We start from the raw sequence: 20,909 nt of genomic DNA on the forward strand, positions 1-20,909 counted from the left end.
TTTCACAATAGTATCCTGTAAAACATCAGAATTTTACAATTTCGATGAAGTCCAATATATATCTGAAACCAATATATCAAATTTTTCTTTGATTCTGTATGCCTTTGATGTCATTATATGAGAGACCATTACCTACCCAAGGTCAGGAAGATTTAGTCCAATATTTTCTTCTAATAGTTCAGTAATTTGAGTCCTCTATATTTTTTTATTGGTTAATTTAGCCAAAGGTTTGTACATTTTGTTGGGTTTTTTTTTAAATCAACTTTTAGTTTTACTGATTTTTTTACTGTGTTTCTATTCTCTACTTAATTTATTTCTGTGCTAGTCTTTATTTCCTTCTCTCTGCTTGCTTTGGCTCAAGTTAGCTCTTTTCTTATTTCCTAGGGTAAAAGATTATGTTTTAATTTAATATTTTTCTCCTTTTTATTTCATTTTATTTTTTATTATACTTTAAGTTCTAGGATACATGTGCATAATGTACAGGTTTGTTACATATGTATACAGGTACCATGTTGGTGTGCTGCACCCATTAACTCATCATTTACATTAGGTATATCTCCTAATGCTATCCCTCCCCACTACCACCACCCTATGACAGGCCCCGGTGTGTGATGTTCCCCTTCCTGTGTCCAAGTGTTCTCATTGTTCAGTTCCCACCTATGAGTGAGAATATGCAGTGTTCGGTTTTTTGTCCCTGTGATAGTTTGCTAAGAATGATGGTTTCCAGCTTCATCCATACCCCTACAAAGGACATGAACTCATCCTTTTTTATGGCTGCATAGTATTCCATGGTGTATATGTGCCACATTTTCTTAATCTAGCCAAACTAAACTTCATAAGTGAAGGAGAAATAAAATCCTTTACAGACAAGCAAAGGCTGAGAGATTTTGTCACCACCAGGCCTGCCTTACAAGAGCTCCTGAAGGAAGCACTAAACATGGAAAGGAAAAACTGGTACCAGCCACTGCAAAAACATACTAAATTGTAAAGACCATCAATGCTAGGAAGAAACTGCATCAACTAATGAGCAAAATAACCAGCTAATATCATAAGGACAGGATCAAATTCACATATAACAATATTAATCTTAAATGTAAATAGACTAAATGCTCCAATTATAAGACACAGACTGCTAAATTGGATAAAGAGTCAAGACCCATCAGTGTGCTGTATTCAGGAGACCCATCTCACATGCAGAGACACACACAGGCTCAAAATAAATGGATGGAGGAAGATCTACCAAGCAAATGGAAAACAGAAAAAGGCAGGGGTTGCAATCCTAGTCTCTGATAAAACAGACTTTAAACCAACAAAGATCAAAAAAGACAAAGAAGGCCATTGCATAATGGTAAAGGGATCAATTCAACAGGAAGAGCTAACTATCCTAAATATATATGCACCCAATATGGGAGCACCCAGATTCATAAAGCAAGTCCTTAGACACCTGCAAAGAGACTTAGACTCCCCCACATTAATAATGGGAGACTTTAACACCCCACTGTCAACATCAGACAGATCAATGAGACAGAAAGTTAAAAAGGATATCCAGGAATTGAACTCATCTCTGCACCAAGCAGACCTAACAGACATCTACAGAACTCTCCACCCCAAATCAACACAATATACATTCTTCTCAGCACCACATCGCACTTATTCCAAAATTGACCACATAGTTGGAAGTAAAGCACTCCTCAGCAAATGTAAGAGAACAGAAATTATAACAAACTGTCTCTCAGACCACAGTGCAATCAAACTAGAACTCAAGATTAAGAAACTCACTCAAAACTGCTCAACTACATGGAAACTGAACAACCTGATTCTGAATGACTACTGGGTACATAACAAAATGAAGGCAGAAATAAAGATATTCTTTGAAACCAATGAGAACAAAGATGCAACATACCAGAATCTCTGGGACACATTTAAAGCAGTGTGTAGAGGGAAATTTATAGCACTAAATGCCCACAAGAGAAAGCAGGAAAGATCTAAAATCACCACCCTAACATCACAATGGAAAGAACTAGAGAAGCAAGAGCAAACACATTCAAAAGTTAGCAGAAGGCAAGAAATAACTAAGATCAGAGCAGAACTGAAGGAGATAGAGACACAAAAAACCCTTCAAAAAATCAATGAATCCAGGAGCTGGTTTTTTGAAAAGATCAACAAAATTGATAGACCGCTAGCAAGACTAATAAAGAAGAAAACAGAGAAGAATCAAATAGACGTAATAAAAAATGTTAAAGGGGATATCACTACCAATCCCACAGAAACTACCATTAGAGAATACTGTGAACACCTCTATGCAAATAAACTAGAAAATCTAGAAGAAATGGATAAATTCCTGGACACATACACCCTCCCAAGACTAAACCAGGAAGAAGCTGAATCTCTGAATACACCAATAACAGGTTCTGAAATTGTGGCAATAATTAATAGCCTACCAACCAAAAACAGTCCAGGACCAGACGATTCACAGCCGAATTCTACCAGAGGTACAAGGAGGAGCTGGTACCATTGCTTCTGAAACTATTCCAATCAATAGAAAAAGAGGGAATGCTCCCTAACTCATTTTATGAGGCCACAATCATCCTGATACCAAAGCCTGGCAGAGACACAACAAAAAAAGAGAATTTTAGGCCAATATCCCTGATGAACATCAATGCAAAAATCCTCAATAAAATACTGGCAAACTGAATCCAGCAGCACATCAAAAAGCTTATCCACCGTGATCAAGTGGGCTTCATCCCTGGGATGCAAGGCTGGTTCAACATATGCAAATCAATAAACGTAATCCAGCATATAAACAGAACCAAAGACAAAAACCACATGATTTTCTCAATAGATGCAGAAAAGGCCTTTGACAAAATTCAACAGTCCTTCATGCTAAATACTCTCAATAAATTAGGTATTGATGGGATGTAACTCAAAATAGTAAGAGCTATTTATGACAAACCCACAGCCAATATCATACTGAATGGGCAAGAACTGGAAGCATTCCCTTTGAAAACTGGCACAAGACAGGGATGCCCTCTCTCACCACTCCTATTCAACATAATGTTGGAAGTTCTAGCCAGGGCAATCAGGCAGGAGAAAGAAATAAAGGGTATTCAATTAGGAAAAGAGGAAGTCAAATTGTCCCTGTTTGCAGATGACATGATTGCATATTTAGAAAACCCCATCGCCTCAGCCCAAAATCTCCTTAAGCTGATAAGCAACTTCAGCAAAGTCTCACGATAGAAAATCAATGTGCAAAAATCACAAGCCTTCTTATACACCAATAACAGACAAACAGAGAGCCAAATCATGAGTGAACTCCCATTCACAAAGAGAATGCTTCAAAGAGAATAAAATATTTAGGAATCCAACTTACAAGGGATGTGAAGGACCTCTTCAAGAAGAGCTACAAACCACTGCTCAACTAAATAAGAGAGGACACAAATGGAAGAACATTCCATACTCATGGATAGGAAGAATCAATATCGTGAAAATGGCCATACTTCCCAAGGTAATTTATAGATTTAATGCCATCCCCATCAAGCTACCAATGACTTTCTTCACAGAATTGGAAAAAACTAGTTTAAAGTTCATATGGAATCTCCTTTTTAAATACAGGTGTTTACATCCATAAATTTTCCTCTAAGAGCTGCTTTAGCTACATCCTCTAAGTTTTGGTGTATTGTATTTTCATTTACACTCATCTCAAAATACCTTCTCATCTCTCTTGTGATTCCTTATTTGACCTACTTGTTATGTAGGAGTATGTTAATAAATTTTCACATAGTAGTGAATCTCCCAAATTTTCTTTTTATTGGTTTCTAATTTATGCTGTTGTAGTAAAAACATACTTTAATAATTTCAATTCTTTTAAGTTTATTGAGACTTATTTTATGGCCTGACATGAGGTCTAGAAACTGACTAAAGAATGTTCCAGGTTGGTTGCAGTAGCTCATGCCTATAATTCCATATCTGGGAAGCCAGGTTGGGAGGACTGCTTGAGGCCAAGAGTTCAAGACCAGTCTGGGCAACATAGTGAGACCCTTTCTGTACAAAAACAAAAAAGTTAGCCAAGCATGGTGGTGCACACCTATAGTCCCAGATATTTGGGAGGCTGGAGCAGGAAGATTACTTGAGCCCAGGACTTTGAAGCTGTAGTGAGCTGTGATCATGCCACTACACTCCAACCTAGACCACAGAACAATATCCTGTCTAAAAAAAAAAGGGAGGGGGGAGAAAAGAATTTTAAATGTGTATTTGAGAAGAATGTGCATTACACTGTTGGGTACAGTGTTTTATAGATGTCTATTAGCCTAGTTGGTTTATAGTGCTGTTGAAGTCTTCTAGTTCCCCAGTGATCATCTACCTACATGTTGTATCCATTTTTCAAAGTGGGGTATTGACATCTCCAACTATTACTGTTGAATTGTCTGTTTCCCTTTGATTTTGCTGGGTTTTGCCTCATTTATTTTGAGGCTCTGCTCTTAGGTGCATATGTTCATAATTGTTATGTCTTTTCGATGGACTGATCCTTTTAATATACAATGTTCTTCTCAGTCTCTAGTAACAATTTTTGTCTCAAAGTCTATTTTGTCTAAGACTAGCACAGCCTCTCCAGTTCTTTTTTGGAGAACTGTTGTATTCTCTATCTTCTTCCACCTTTTCACTTTCAACCTATTTGTTTGTCTGAATATGTATTTGTCTCATAGATAGCATATAGTTGGATTATGGTATTTTATTCATTCTGTTAATCTATGTCTTTTGACTGTAGTGCCCATTTCATTTCTTGGAATTACTGATGATATTTACATTTGCCATTTTGCTGTTTTCTGCACATGCCTTTATGTTCCTCTATCCCTTTATTACTGCCTTCTTTTGTGTTAGTTTTCTAGTATACCATTTTAATCTACTTGTTAGTTATTTTACCACAATTTTTTAGTTCTTTTATTAGTATTTGCCCTGGGGACTGCAATTAACATCTTAACTTAAAGCAATCTAGCTCAGGGTAATATTGACTTAATTTCAATAATATATAAAAACCCTGTTCCAGCACAGCTCCATTCCTTCTCCTCTCCTTTTATTATTATTGGCATTAAAAGTATATCCTTATACATTATAAAACATATAATTACAATTATTGCTTCATGTAGTTGTCTTTTGAATGAGATAGAAGAAAAAGGTTACAAAAAAATAACATTTATACTGACTTTTACATTTACCTGTAGAGTTATCTGTACCAGTACTCTTTATTTCTCTGTGTGGATTCAAGTTACTATTTAGTGTCCTGTCATATCAACCTAAAGAACTCCCTTTCATATTTCTTATAGGGTATGCCTGCTAGTGAAGAATTCTTTGTTTTTGTTTTCATGGGAATGTTTTATAGTCACCTTAATTTTTGAAGACTAGGTTTGCTGAATATACAACTCATAGTTGACAATCCTTTTCTTTCAGCACTTTGAATACATCATCCCTCTGCTTTCTGTGGTATCCACAGTTTCTAATGAAAATAAAGCTGTTAATTTTCTTGAACATGCCTTGCTGCCTTCTCTTTCTATTTTCAATATTCTCTCCCTCTCTCTCTCTGTCTCTGAGAAAAGGTCTGGTTCTATTGCCCAGTCTGAAGTGCAGTGGCACAATCTTGCTCACCACAACCTCTATTTCCTCTGCTCAAGCCATCCTCCCATCTCAGCCTCCTGAGTAGCTGGGACTAGAGGCATGCACCACCACGCCTGGCTAATTTTCATATCTTTTGTAGAGACAGGGTTTCTCCATGTTGCCCAGGCTGCTCTCAAACTTGTGAGTTCAAGTAATCTGCCTACCTCAACCTCCCAAAGTGCTGGTATGACAGGCATGAGCCACTGTGCCTGGCCAAGATTCTCTCTTGATCTCTGGCTTTCAACAGTTTGACTATGATGTGTCTCTTTAGGCTTATCCTACTTGGAGTTCATTAGTTTCTTAGTGTGCAGATTAGTGTTTTTCATCAAATTTGTAGTTTCTTGTCACCATATCTTCAAATATTCTTTCTGCCCTTTTCTTTTTCTTCTCTTCTTTTGGGATTCTCCTCATGCATGTATTGATATACTTGATGGGTTCTCACAAATCTCTATGGCTCTGTTCATTTTTCTGCATTCTTTTTTCTTTCTGTTCCTCAGACTGGATGATCTTAAGTTCACTGATTCTTTATTTTGCAAGTTCAAAAAGGATGAAGAGTCCCTTTAGTGAATTTTACATTTCAGTTATTGTATTTGTCAACCAGAATATCCATCTGGTTTGTAAAATAATTTATATCTTTTAATTGATATTCTCTATTTAGTAAGACATCATTCTCAAACTTTAATTCTTTAGACATAGTTGTCTTTAGTTCTTTGAAAATATTTATAACAGTTGGCTTAATGTCTTTACTTAGTAAGTTCGGTATCTAGGTATCTAGTCTGATTTTTTCTTGCATGCCCTTGTCCCCTCTATAGTCTACTCTTTGCAAAATAATCTTCTATGATCTCACTTATAGTAAAACCTCAAAGTCCTTCCCCTGACTTTCAAGGTTCTGCATGCTCTGACATCTGGCTGCTTCATCTACTAAAGCTCCTTAACCTTGTTCATTCACTCCAGCCACAGTAGCCTGACCTTTACTTTTCCTCAAAAACACCAACTACTCTCCATTCCCAGATTGTTGTAATTGTTATTCTCTCCATTCCCAGATTGTTGTAATTGTTATTCCCTTTGTGTGAAATATTATTTTCTTTTACTGTATACAGGATTCTACTCAAATGACTCTACTAAGAGTTTCCTGGTCTCTCTATTTAAGATAGTAGATTCTATCAATCTCTACGCTGTTAGGCTACTTTATTTTTCTTCATAGAAGAAGCTAATCCAGATAATTGTACTTCCTGTCTTTTGTAAAAATCAAAGTAAAATCCTGTTAAGTTTTTAATGGTAACAAGAGAAGAGTATATATTCCAGAGTAATTTCTGAAAACAAAAGAAAAGATCAGAAGAGGGAGAAAAAAAGAAAAAGCATAATAAAGAGAACTGACTACCACACCCGCAGGTTCTATGGTACACCAAAAAGAGTACCAGGACTTGTCATCTCCACAGTTTCATGAACCCCAAAGTGGCATAGAGGCAGAAAACTACCATCCTTTAAGGAAACTCTGTGGATATGAACAAACATCCACATACTATCCCAATGACCATGACAAACTCAAAGTTAGAAGTTTTCCTTCTATTTTCTAGCAACCTTGTTAGCTTGTTTGGTGGGAACTTCTGAGGTGACAGAGCCCTGATAGTGACTGACAATACATTTCTCACCAGCTCAGCAGGGAAGAGTCTCTAAGTTAAATTTAATTTGAATTAGAAAAAAATTTACAATATGCTATTTCTTTTTTGTTTGTTCGTTTGTTTTGAGATGGAGTCTCGCTCTGTTGCCCAGGCTGGAGTGCAGTGGCATAATCTCAGCTCACTGCAGCCTCCACCTCCCGGATTCAAGTGATTCTCCTGCTTCAGCTTCCGGAGTAGCTGGGATTACAGGCACCCGCCACCATGCCCAGATAATTTTTGTATTTTTAGTAGAGACAGGGTTTCACTATGCTGGCCAGGCTGGTCTCGAAATCCAGACCTTAGGCGATCCAGCCGCCTCAGCCTCCCAAAGTGCTGGGATTACAGGCGTGAGCCACTGTGCCCAGCCTACAATATGCTATTTCTTGTTTACCAAGGTTTAGATTCAGATTTAGTGCACATAAATTGGATCAAGTTTCTTCTACTCTTCAAAAATTTCAATGATTTCACACTACTTTTTTGAATAAAATACAAACTCTTCACCATAGACTTCAAGATTCTGCAGTGTCACCCTTGTTTAGCATCTTATCCTTCATCTGCCACCACATTCCCTTTGCTCACTATGAACCAGCTTTCTCTTTCAGTTCTTCAAAAATGTCAAGCTCTCTTATCACTCAGGGTCTGTTCTCTTGACTTATAATGCTCTTTCCTTTCCCTTCCCTTCTTCACATTTTGATTCCTTCTAATCTTTAGTATCAGTTTTATGTCACCTCTACAAAGAGGTCATCCCTGAACATTCTATCTGAAACCCTTCTTCTCTGAGATTCTCTATCACTAAATCACCTTGATTTTTCTTAGCAAACTCAGAGCTTTTCGGATTGAATAAATAAAACAAGATCCAAATACATGCTACATACAAAGACACACTTTAGATTCAAATAATCTAAAAAGGTTTTTAAGGTTAAAAAAAAAAAAAAGGTAAGCCAAGGTGCAGTGGTTCACACCTGTAATCCCAGCACTTCGGGAGGCTAAGGTGGGCAGATCACTTGAGGCCAGGAGTTTGAGACCAGCCCGGCCAACATGGTGAGACCCCATATCTACTAAAAATACAAAAATTATCTGGGCGTGGTGGTGCGTGCCTGTAATCCCAGCTACTCAGGAGGCTGAGGCAGGAGAACCGCTTGAACCCAGGAGGCGGAGGTTGCAGTGAGCTGAGATCAAGCCACTGCACTCCAGCCTGGCAACAGAGCGAGACCCTGTCTAAAAAAACAAAAAAAAAAGAGGTAAAAGATGTACCATGCAAGCAACAACTACAAGAGAGATGGGGTGGCTATACTAATATCTGACAAAATATACTTGAAGATAAAAAATACTCCTAGAGACAAAAGGAGGCATTTTATAATGTAACAAGAGTCAATATATCAAAACGATGTAATAATTATAGATGTATATTCACTTAATGAAAGCCCCCAAAGACAGAAAACAACAATTGACAGTGCTAAAAGAAGAAATAGATAACTCAATAATAGCTAGATACTTGAATACATCACTCTTATTAATTGGTAAAACAACCACACAGAAAATCAGGAAGGATATAGAAAATCTGAACAATGCTATCAACCAATTTCACTGACACCTATAGAATTCTCCACCAAAAAACAGCAGAATACACATTCCTTTCAAGTTCACACAGAACATTCTCCAGGAAAGACCATATGCTAGGTCACACACCAAGCCTTGATAAATTTTAAAAGATTTAATTCATACAAAATATGCTATCCAACCACATGGAATTAAATGAAACATCAAAAATAGCAAGAACTCTTGAATATCTTCAAGTATTTGGAAATTGAACAACATTTTTCTAAATAACTCATAGGTCAAAGAAGAATTCACAATGAAAACTAAAATATATTTTGAGCTAAATAAAACAAAACTATAATATATTAAAATGTATGGGATGCAGTTTAAAGTGGTACTTAGAAGGAAATGTATAGCTTTAAATGCCTATATTTTTAAAATTCTCCAATCTATAACCCAGGCTTTCACCTCAAGAAACTGAAAAAGGAGGGGCAAGTTAAAATGATCAAAGCAATCAAAATAAATGAAATAATAAGGATAAGAGCAGAAATCAACAAAATAGACAATGGAAAAACAATAGAGAAAACCGAAGAAACCTAAAGGCTGATTATTTGAAAAGATCAACAAAATTGACAAACCTTTAGATTGACCAAGAAAAAAATAGAGAAGATAAAAATTACCTAATAAAGGGATGAAAGAGAGAACAGATTACTGATCCTATAGAAATCATAAGGAAATGCTGTAAACATCTTTATGCCAACAAAGTAGGCAACTAATATGAAGTGGAAAGTTCCTAGAAAGGTACAAATTACCAAAATGAACTAAAAAACACATAGAACAATCTAAGTAGACCTATTAAAAAGTAAAGAAATTGAATTAGAAATGTAAAATCTTCCCATAAAGAGAATTCTAGGCCCAGATAACTTCACTGGTGAATTTTATCAAATATTTAACCAAAAAATAACGCTAATCCTTCACAAAGTCTTCAGAAAATAGAGGAGGAGAGAATAGATCCCAACTAAATCTGTAAGATGCTTATTACCCTAATCCCAAAGCTAAAGACATCATACAAAAAGAAAACAACAAAACCCTCATGAACATAATCATAAGAATCCTTAATTATTAGCAAACTAAATCAAGGAATATGTAAAAAGAATGTGTATACCATGACCAAGTGGGATTTCTGCAAGAATACGAGGTTGGTTTAACATTCATTTAATATGAGACTATATAGAATAAAGGATACATGATTATTTCCACAGATGCAGGAAAGGCATTTGACAAAATTCAACACCTATTTATGATTTTTTTTTAAAATCTAGGCTGGGCATGATGGTTCAGACCTGTAATCTCAGCACTTTGGGAGGCCAAGGCAGGTGGATCACCTGAGTTCAGGAATTTGAGACCAGCCTGGCCAACATAATAAAACCCCACTTCTACTAAAAATACAAAAATTAGCTGGGTGTGGTGGCACACACCTGTAATCCCAGCTACTCAGGAGACTGAGGCAGGAGAATCACTTGAGCCTGGGAGGAGGAGGTTGCAGAGAGCAGAGATTATGCCACTGCACTCCAGCCTGGGTGACAGTGCGACTCTGTCTCCAAAAACAAACAAACAAAAAACAAAACAAAACAAAACAAAAAACCCTCTCAACAGACTAGGAATAGAAGAGAACATCCTTAATGTGATAAAGACAGATATGAAAATCTCACAGCCTACATCATACTTAATGGTGAAAGATGGGTTGCTTTGCTCCTAATCCTAAGAGCAAGAACAAGGTAAATCCTATCAAAATTTTAGCTGGGCTTGTTGCAGAAATTGACAAGCTGATCTTAAATTCACATGGAAATAAAAGGGACCCAGAATAGTCAGAACAATTTTGAAAAAGAATGAAGTTGAAGGACTTACATTACCTAAAGGACCAAGGAAGTCTTCTCTCAAGGACATCTATGCTTAGCCCACGGAAATAAATAGACAGGCTCTTGACCACTCTGCTCACCCTCTCCCAAGAAACACTTCAGGAAGAAAGCCTGACCAGAGGTAAGTTGCTCTCTCTTTGAGGTGATGTTATAATTTCATCCAGAACTCTATAGCCCTTATAACTCTCTCCCTTGAGCTGGTCAATTAGGAAAACTAAATCATCTGCTTAGTCCTTTTGTTTACAAATTCTCTCAATTGTTCTATCTGAACAATAGCTGTAACAATAACATGGAATTGATATATTATCCCATTGTTATAGCAAAGTAAATTAATGCACAGTGTCATTAAGTTAACTTGCTCTAGGTCATCCAGTATGTGGTGGATTCAGTATCTAATTGTGGAACCAGGATAGGAAGAGTTTTTTTTAAATGTATAATCATCTTCTAAGTTAGTATCAGCTAGCATTGATATAGCATTATACAAAGTCTATAAGGTAGACATGGCAAGAATTTTCCCACTGTTTGAAGAAACCAATGTTCTAAATATTTAAGTGATGTGTCCAAATTTAGACATTTGTTATCTCACTGGTGGCAACATCCAAAATTGGAATACAATGTGAGAGAACAGAGAAGGTTTAATTCATTTTTTCACAAAGACCATGATTTAGAGAAATACTTTTGGGTTTTTTTTCCAGATTATATTTAAGTGATTATATACCTTGGAACTGAGGAGCTACATCCATTAAACTGACAGTAGTTTCTCACTGTTACTTTGCTGTTACTGAAAAATCTTAGGAAGAAAGGTTGATATTTCTCAAAACAAATCAAAAATCACCATTAAGAGAGAGAGAAAAGGCAAGCAACCACTAAAGTTGGAGAATATCTTTGCAACATATACAACCAATAAAAGGCTCATATCCAGAATATATAAAGTCTTTCTACAAATTAATAAAACAACTCAATAGAAAAATGGTCTAGAGACTCAAAAAGAACTCACAAAATATTCAAAAGGTTGATAAATATATGAAAGTGTTCTATATCATTCATAATCAAAGAAGTGTGAAATAAAACTATGGGATACAACCACATGCCACCAGGAAGTTTGAACTTTAAAAGTCTGACAAATACAAAGATATTGCTTAGGATGCAGTTTAGAGGGGAACTCTCACACATTGTTATTAAGAAAAAAATGTGGCCAGGCAACATGGCTCACATCTGTAATCTCAACACTTTGGGAGGCCGAGGCGGGCAGATCACTTGAGGTCAGGAGTTCAAGGCCAGCCTGGAACATAGTGAAACCCCATCTCTACCAAAGGTACAAAAGTTAGCTGGGCATGATAGCACATGCCTGTAATCCCATGTACTCAGGAGGCTGAGGCAGGAGAATCGCTTGAACCCAGGAGGTGAAAGTTGCAGTGAGCCGAGATCACACCATTGCTCTCTGGCCTAGGTGACAGAGCAAGGCTTCATCTCAAAAATAATAATAAGAAGAAGAATGCAACTATTTTGAGAAAGTGGCATAATCTAGTAAATTCCAGTGGACCAATAATTCCATTCCCATGTACAACCTGCATAAAAATATATATTCAGGAAATAAGTACAGAATATTTATTACAGAATTATTCATTATATCTCCAAACTGGAAGAAACTAAAATGCCCACAAAAGTCAAATGGATAAACAACTTATGGTATGGTCATCCAATGGAATACCATAAAGCACTTAAAAGGAATAACTATAGATATACAGGAATAACTATAGATATACAGAAATAATATGGATATATCTTAAAAACATAGCATTGAGTAAAATGAACTAGATAAAAAAAATATGTATTATATGAGTCCATGCACATACACTTCAAAAAAAGGCAAAATTAAACTACACTGCTGTTATAAGTTAAATTTATGAATTTAATAAAATTGAACAGTATCACAACTTAAATATTTAGTTATATGTACTTAGTACATATTTTAGTTATATATAGTTAGATGGAAAAATCTTCAAGACATATTAACAGAACTATAGAACAGTATGTATGATTCTATTTATGTAGAAGAGAACATCTACTTGCGTGATACATACCTAAAGCACTGTCCAACAAATCTTACTGAGATAATTGAAATGTTTTATAATCTATGCTGTTTAACTCTGTAGCCATGTGTGGCTATTGAACACTTAAAAATGTAGTTAATAGCACTGAGAAACTGAAGTTTTTATTTAATTTTAATTAATTTCAATGTAAATAGCCTCATGTGGCTAGTGGTTACAGCATTGGACAGTGTAGTTATGGAAAAAGATGTATAACAGATTACCTCCAGAGCAGTTTTTCAACCTGATCACTACTGACATTTGGGACAGGAGAATTATTATTATTATTATTATTTTCCTTTGGATTACCAGTGCAAAACACAAAATGTAGGCATATTTATGTGGCTAGCTTTATGTATTTATTTTTAATCTATGTATTAATTTTTTAAAAACAGCCATAATAAACAGTTGGATTCCAAATACATTTTTTTGTTGAATACTGCTCCAAATATATACCATACAAAGTAAAAATTTGAAAATATCTCTGAACCATAACAATAAACATAATAAGGTAATGATATAACATCTTAGAAGGTATTAAGAACAAAGGAAGGAAACAAGACTATGTAAAGGTAATGGGAACCATGGGTGATGGTGTTGTTAATATATATATATATAATATATATGTGCCACGTTGGTGTGCTGCACCCGTTAACTTGTCATTTACATTAGGTATATCTAGGGATAGGAGAATTCTTTGTTGTGCTGGAGCTATCTTGTGTGCACTGCAGATGTCTAGCAGCATCTCTGGTTTCTACTCTCTAGATTCCAGTAGTATCCCCTAAGTCAAGGCAATCAAAATTGGCTCCAGACCTTGTCAAATATCTCCTAGGGCAGAGGTCCCCAACGCCTGGGCCACAAATCAGTACTGGTGAGTGGCCTGTTAGCAATCAGGCTGCACGGCAGGAGGTGAGCAACAGGCGAGTAAGCATTACTGCCTGAGCTCTGCCTCCTGTCAGATCAGCAGCGACATTAACTTCTCATAGCAGAGCGAACTCCATTGTGAACTATGCGTGCACATGCAAGGGATGTAGGTTGCATGCTCCTTATGAGAATGTAATGCCTATGATCTAAGGTGGAACAGTTTCATTCTGAAACCATCTTCCACCACCCCCCGTCTGTGGAAAAACTGTCTTCCATGAAACTGGTCTCTGGTGCCAAAAAGTTTGGGGACCACTGCCCTAGGGCACAAAATCACTCCAGCTGAGAACCACTGCTAAAGAGATAGGAGAGTGATGGGAGGGAGGGGGCACTGTAACATTTTATTCTATTTCTGTTTTGCCTAAATTTGCTTAGAGGTAACATGCACATACATTTTCTTTGTGTAATTAATAATTTTAAAAGTAAGCCTGTTTTCTCATGAGTAAAATGGGAACTATATACCTAAACTCTAAGGGTGCTCTAAATCTAAAGATTAAGAGCAAAATAGAAACAAGTTACCAACTTCCTGGAACAGTGGGGGAAAAATACCAACTAAAGCGAAAAAGAAAGTTCACATGAATAGTTATCAAGAACAGTGAAGAAAGAAGAGAGTGAAGAAAGCTGAGACTAGGAGAATGATCAGTCATTTTTGCCATTCGCAAAGATAAGTAAAACAGAAATAGGAACCATTTAAAGGAAGTATAATGAACTTGGTTCGGGATACATTAAAATGGAAGAACTTGTGGGCCATCTAAGTACAGCTGGAGCTGGAATTTGGAAAGTGATAAAAGCTAGAATTGAAGACTCAAGAGTTAACAATATCAATATATTCATATCAAATATTTGGAATATCAAGTATTTGGAAGTCATGAGCCTTCAGAGAAAAAAAAAATGGCTATAAAGAAACTCTGAGCCATAACTGAGGAATGGGAAAGGAGGGTCACGGGAGACTACACTATTGAGAAGTTGTAGGCAGAGATAGAAGAAAAACCAGAATACAGTTGGATCATGGCAGCCAAGAGAAGGGTTTAACAAAAGTGGATAATGTCTCCTTAGATCTCACCTTTATTAAAACATAAATATTAACATATCAATACAAGAAGAAAAGAGATGAAATAGATTTCATTCGAGAGAGTGGGGGTCAATCTCAAAACAGCACCCATGGACGATCAAGGCAATAACTCTGGAACTGAGAAGTCACTGGCCCAACAAATAAACAAAGAAGGAAAGTTCTGCTGGAAAGGAACTCCTGGCACTTCATGCACTTCTACGACCACCTGATCACTCAGGGCTCCTACGAAGGCACCCGGCCTCAGAACCTTATCTGTATTCCCATCCAGCTGGAGGGAAGCAGATTACATTCTTTTTTTTTTTTTCCAAAAGAGTCTCACTCTGTTGCCCAGGCTGGAGTGCAGTAGTGCAATCTTGGCTCACTGCAACCTCCAACTCCTAGGTTCAAGCGACTCTCCTGCCTTAGCCTCCCAAGTCACTGGGATCAAGAAGTGTGCCACCACGCCCGACTAATTTTTTTGTATTTTTAGTAGAGACAGGATTTCACCATGTTGGTCAGGTTGGTCTCAAACTCCTGGCCTCAAGTGATCCACCCACCTCAGCCTCCCAAAGTACTAGGATTACAGGTGTGAGCTACCGCGCCCAGCCAGGTTACACTCTGAATAGCAAGAACTTCCTAAATGGTCTGAAGCAGGCCCTGGTCTCTGACCAGGCTATAAGGCTAATTGGACTGTGAAACATGCAATCCACAGTTAATCAGAAACTCTCTTTGAAACGTTAACAAAAGACCATGAGATGCACAAAGGAAGAAAAGGAAAAAAAAAAAAAAAAACCTGTATTTTCAGAGGAAGAAACAATCTGCAAACTGGGAAATGCAACCTCCCAAGAAAAGCAAGAGGACATACTCCAAAAGGGAATAGGAAGCTGGTATTTATGCTTTACAGGGATAGCCTTACATAGTATATTTAGCACGTTGAAGGAATCTGTCAACGTGAGGGAAGTCAAGCATGTTGCAGTGGGTAAACATATATGTAACATACATTCCATGTTCACTTTGGGGTGGGGTTTTAGCATTAAAGTAAGGTGAATTTGGCTCTTTGCATCAAAAAGGTGAACTACCAGGCACACAGACAGTTTTGTGCAGTCTCTATAAGCTGGCCAAAACTGGCTGGCTTGAGGTCTATAGCTATTTATCAGGAAAGAATGTAAGGCCAATCCTCTGTCCCATCAGAATTGTGGCAGGACCATGGTGGGCAGCCAGTGGGGTCGGTCAGCTGGTGTCAGGTAGTAGCCTATCAGGGTCAACGGGAAATTTCCAGCTGTAGTTGTTTCTGTGATATTTTTCAGGACCTGGTTTCTGCTTAATTACAGGAAAGAAAACCTTATGGCAGGTAGTAACGCAGGGATACAGGACAAAGCCCTCACCTTGCTGTGGCCGTTAGATTCTGGTTTTGGTATGTCTCATTTTAGCCACAGGGAGTCTGCTGGGGTATATTTTAATTCTAGGGCTCCAGATTTTTCATTCTATGTTGTTACTTCTAAAGACAATGTTTCCATAAATCACCCTGATGTGATTAATTAGGGTTAATGTTTGATGAAGGCTGCAATACAATGCATTCCCACTGTAAGTTTCTAAATCTGATGTTTATATATGAAAACATACTTTTTCATTTTATCATTATCATTTCAGGAAGCTCTAACCAAAGACTCAAAATTCTTGAACTACAGAAGGTCTAGGGAGCTTTGAAACAGGCTAAAATTTGTGTGTACTTTTTAAAGGGAGAAAGACCCTGAAATTTCGTATGTGTCTCAAGAGGGTCTGTCACCCCAAAAGGTTAACAGTCATTGTAATTGTATTTTTCCTACATCAGGGCCTATTTGTGATCATTTGTTGAATAATTTGTGACACCTATTCTAGATGTTGGTCCAGGTGGGTATGTCCACTAGAAAGCTGGATATACGGGTCTAAAATAGAACTCAAGAGAAAGATTTGAGTGCAAAAAGACAATTCAATAAATCATAAACATATACATGTTAAAGTAGTGGAAGTAAAGATCCTTCCTCCTATAGTGTACAGTACTACTGTGAAAAGGAAACAGAAACTAGGCTAGGGAACATATATATGAGAAGCGTAGGCTGATGAAAAGGAGCCAGGGAGGCCGGAGATAAAGGAGAATTCGAATCACGAAGTGCTTCGCTGGAGGGAAAAAAAAAAAAAAAAAAGTCCGCAGCGTCTACTGGGTTTGGCCACTAGGAGGACCCAGAACACTTTACCAGACAATTCCAGGGAATTAGTTGGGGTAGACTCACTGCGTCAAAAAATTAAGAATGTAAGGTGAGGACAGTAAATCTAGCATAAGCAGCTTGCCTTAAGCTTCTTGAAATCAAAGAAGCAGGCAAGATGAGAGCTGTGAGCCCACTGAGTACAAAAGCAGTTTGGGTCATTTCTTTGGTGGCTGCAAATTTCAAGACAAAGAGACGGACTTTTCAGAGGAGAGTAAGAGCAGGGAGGATCAAGCTGGGGTGTGGGGAGGGGGCTGATCCCCCCTGTTATAAATGCACTTTCAGAAAGACACTGAAAAGTGCCTTAAAAACAAAAAACTTTGAGCCTGCCAAATACCCACAGCCTTTCCTACCACTTACCTTCTCACAATCCCCAAATACTTTACAAAAAAAAAAAAAGTTTCCCCCGAGTTTAGAATAAAGAAACTTCACAAAAGTCAAACCTCTTCAAAGTAGCGTCAGCCTTAGATATTATGTCCAAGACATCATTTCACGCACCCAGACTCCTCCCTCAGGGCACATCCTTGACTCACCAGCCTCTGTCTGCTCCGTCCTTGGGGAGAGACCGCCTCACAGGACAGAGCCCCACTGGCCCCAGGAGCCTTGCAAGCTGGTCTTGCGGGGCTGATCTGCCAGGCCAGGTCCGAAAGGAGGGGCCAGCCACAGCCCTAAGCCAGTGCAGCCACAGACACTCACACCCTGTGGCCCCACTGCTGTCCTCTCTCCCTGCCATTCTCACCACCTAGCCTCTAGGCACACGCCCACAGGTCAAAGGCCTTTCCAGAAAACCAGACCCTGCCCCAGGTCCTCAGAGGTCCCGCCCCTTCCCGTGGCCTCGCACGGCCTCGCCCCTTCCCGGGGCCTGCGCGGGGGAAGAGTTGGTGTCCTTTATCTGGGGGGTGTCCTTTATCTGGGTACTGAGCTCCGAGTGCCATTTCAGTGCCCACTGAGCAAGAGAGGCTGCTTGGTGCTTTCCAAATGCCCATTCTGGGCACTGGGGATAGAGAAGTGGAAAGACAAAGTTCCTTCCTTCAAGGAGCTTCTATACCATGGGGGAGACAGACCACGAACTAATACACACCTTAAATCACTTAACGGGTGCCAGTGATGTAGGGCAGGTGAGCCCCAAAGTGGAGCTTAGCCCACGAGAGTTCTTGGCTTTGCCCCGGAAAGAATTCAAGGGCAAGCCAGAGGTAGACGAAAACAACTTTCTTAAAGAGGCAGAACATGGCTACCCCACAGACAATGGGTAGCAGCTCAGGGCAGTTTTGCAGTCATGTTTATAACTACTTTTAATTACATGTAGATTAAGGGGAGGTTTATGCAGACATTTCTAGAGAAGGAGTAGTAACTTTGGGGTCATTGGGTCATTACCGTGGAAAGGGGCCCTAACGCCAGGGTGTTGTCATAGCAACTGCAAATTGATGTGGCACCCCAGTGGGCTGTCTGATTGAAAGCTACTTTGGCCCTGGCTCTGTTTTAGCCAGTCCTTAATCTGGTCCGGTGTCCGACGCCTGCCTCTAGAGTCAAGTCCCGCCTTTTACCTCAGTGATAAGTGCTCTAAAGAAAAACTAAAACAGGGCTGGGCACGGTGGTTCACGCCTGTAATCCCAGCACTTTGGGAGGCAGAGGCAGGCGGATAACTTGAGGTCAAGGGTTGGAAACCAGCCTGGCCAACATGGTGGAACCCTGTCTCTACTGAAAATACAAAAAGTAGCTGGGTGTGGTGGTGCACACCTGTAATCCAAGCTACTCGGGAGGCTAAGGCAAGAGAATCACCTGAACCCAAGGGATGGAGGTTGCAGTGAGCAGAGATTGCACCACTGCACTCTAGCCTGGGCTACAGAGCAAGACTCTGTTGAAAGAAAGGGAAGGAAGGAAGTAAGGAAGGGAGGGAGGAAGGAAGGGAGGGAGGGAGGGAGGGAGGGAGGGAAGGAAGGGAGGGAACCAAAGAAGGTAGGAAGGGAGGAACCTCTTGGGAAGATCACTTGAGGCCAGGAATTCCAGACCAGCCTGAGCAGCACAGCAGTGAAACAAGAAGAACCCTTTTGGATAAGGTAATCTTTGATCAGTCTGGAAAGGAATGAGGGTAGAAACTACTTGGGATAGGTACCTTTCAGGCAGAGGGACCAACAAGCACAAATGTACTGGGGCGGTGTGACTGAAGCAGAGGGAGCTGGGGAGAGGGTCATGGCAGTGGGGAATATGCTTGCTCCTCTGCCCTCAAATGGAATGAGGCTGCTGTGTTCTCCTAGACCTGGTAAGGACTGGACACACCTACAGGCTGGACAGTGTGACACAGAAGCCATGTGACTTCCCGTGTGTGCACTTCAGTCATCCGCATAACCAGCAATCAAAGGGGCAAGACGGTGTTGCTACAACAGTTACATTGTACCAAGAAGCAGGGAGCTTTTTCAACCATGTAAGATAATTATTTTTAGAATTACCAGATATTATACAAAATGCCCAGTTAAATTTCAGATAAGCAACAAACTTTTTAGTATGCATATATTCTATGCAAAAAATATTTGTTATTCATCTAAAGTTAAACTGGGTGTTACTTGTATTTTCATTTGCTGAATCTGGCAAATCTAATATTGGAGTCAAAATGCCAAGTTTGGAAACTTAAGAGCAGTGCTGTGCCAAACCATATTGAAACCTGAGGCAAAATGAAAAATGTATGCTCCTTATGTACGTTTTCGTGTTTTTGTTAATTTTTACACATTAAATTCGTTGATAATATTGAAAGGTGGTATCTTAAAACTCACATTAAATTTAAATATTTTATACCAATGACTTTAATGGAAGCAAACTGATCAATAAAATTGTCAAAATCTACTCCTCTTGACTAAGTGATGATCTTAAATAATTTTTAATTAACTTCAGGATTTTGCAGGATACCATGGTGCATTGGTCTGTTCTTGCATTGCCATAAATACCTGCAAATGGGTAATTTATAAAGAAAAGAGGCTTATTGGCTCGTGGTTCTGCAGGCTATACAGGAAGTGTAGCAGCTTCCACTTCTGGAGAGGCCTCAGGAAACTATGAATCATGGCTGAAGGCAAAGGGGAAGCAAACACATCTTACATGGCTGGAGAAGGAGCAAGAGCAAGAGAACAAGACAGTGAGAGAGAGAGAGAGGAGGTGCTACATTTTCTTTTTGAGACAGGTCTCTGTCACGCAGGCTGGTGTGCAGTGGCACAGTCTCGGCTTACTGCAGCCTCCACTTCCTGGGCTCAGGCAATTCTCCAAACTCAGCCTCCTGAGTAGCTGGGACTACAGGAGTGAGCCACTATGCCCAGTTAATTTTTGTAGTTTTTGTAGAGATGAGGTTTCACCATATTGCCTAGGCTGGTCTTGAACTCCTGAGCTCAAAGCGATCTGTCTGCCTCAGTCTCCCAAAGTGTATACACACTTTCAAATAACCGGATCTCATGATAACTATCAAGAGAACAGCACCAAGGGGATGGTGCTAAACCATTCATGAAGGACCACCTCCATGATATGATCTAATCACCGACTACCAGGCCCCATGGCCAACATTGAAGATTACAATTTGACATAAGATTTGGTGGGGCCACAGATCCAAACTATATCACACTGTGACTGGTATTGTTTAAAAATTCTCAGGACCATTTTGAAATTTGGGTAAGACTGCACGAAGAAAAATTTGCAAATCAGTTTTAGAGGATACAAACATCATGATTTTATATTACAAATGTGAACAAAAGTTATCTGGAAGAAAGGGACTTTATTCCAGTGAATAGTTTGCAAACTAGGGAGTCCAACACATCATTCAGTGTAAAAGGAAGGTGTGGTCCAAAGAAGAAAGGAAG

The 20,909-nt window shown here is 38.8% G+C and overlaps 1 protein-coding gene across 4 annotated transcripts in view; it reads right to left on the reverse strand.

The window, feature by feature from the left end:
• The window catches only part of ACSL6 (acyl-CoA synthetase long chain family member 6), a 218,147-nt gene extending 200,310 nt beyond the window's left edge, over nucleotides 1-17,837 (reverse strand). For 3 of the 4 annotated variants that reach the window (XM_078005145.1, XM_078005147.1, XM_078005155.1), the window contains exon 1: nucleotides 17,607-17,837. The gene's annotated coding sequence lies outside the window, so the exon portion shown is untranslated. The remainder of the gene's footprint in view (nucleotides 1-17,606) is intronic. The other variant, XM_078005146.1, reaches the window with a different exon arrangement.
• Between the last annotated feature and the right edge of the window lie 3,072 nt (nucleotides 17,838-20,909).

The sequence above is a fragment of the Macaca mulatta genome, chromosome 6, assembly GCF_049350105.2.
Source record: "Macaca mulatta isolate MMU2019108-1 chromosome 6, T2T-MMU8v2.0, whole genome shotgun sequence".
NCBI lineage: Eukaryota > Metazoa > Chordata > Mammalia > Primates > Cercopithecidae > Macaca > Macaca mulatta.